Raw genomic sequence first — 957 nt, forward strand, 5'->3', positions numbered from 1 at the left:
AACATTGGACAGTTCAATCTAGAATGAGACTATACAAGTGTAAGGAATATGGGAATGATTTTCATCAGCACTATCAACTTATTCAGCATGAAAGATTTCACAGAGATAAGAAACTCTAACTGTACATAGGAGAGAAACTTTGAGCTGTGGGACATCCTTTACCATTACAGATAACCCACTAACCAAATAGACTTGGTTTGAGTTCAGTCTTCACCAGAATTTATGCATGGCCATCTTAGAGACCCTGTGCACCATGTACTGTAATGTTTTTATTTTTAAATTATCTTGTGTCACACTTGCTTTGTTAATAAAAGATATTGTTAGCAATCGCTTTATGGGTGATGTGTATCCAATAATTTGCCAAGAAATCACTTTGTGTGGGAGTGGAACTGGCAAGTTTTGTGATATATACATCTCTGAAACCAAACTTGAGGGTTTATTTAGGGTTTTGTGTATGTCTTTTGGTTTTTGTTTTTGTTTTGTTTTGTTTTGTTTTGTTTTGTTTTGTTTTGTTTTTGGTCTCACTTTATTTTGGTACAGCTTCTGCATTTACAGCCAAGTCAATTTTATGCTGTCTAAAATATCTACTATTGTCAAGTGGGGAAAAGTATCAGGGAAAAATTTTTTTTAAAGTAACAAAATAGAAAACTGAGCTGTTTCAATGTTGTTGTTTATACATGTTTGTTCTTGCCCAAAGGGGAATACTCTAGGAGAAGAGGGAGGTTTCACTTGATTCCTTAAGTTGCCAAAAGCCCCAGGCCAAGATTTAGCATCTTCTCGATTCCCTGCATTCTCACATTATTTCCCCAACTGGAAAGGACACTCTTTTTTTTTTTTTCAAAATTTTATTGATAAACAGATGGCAATGAGACAGTTTCAAATCAAATCGGAAGTACAGTTTCAGCAAATAACACACTGCATATATTCTTCTTAGTGGTTAATTGCTGTACAAGATGC

The sequence above is a fragment of the Octodon degus genome, unplaced genomic scaffold, assembly GCF_000260255.1.
Source record: "Octodon degus isolate 3935 unplaced genomic scaffold, OctDeg1.0 scaffold00197, whole genome shotgun sequence".
In the NCBI taxonomy this organism is placed as follows: domain Eukaryota; kingdom Metazoa; phylum Chordata; class Mammalia; order Rodentia; family Octodontidae; genus Octodon; species Octodon degus.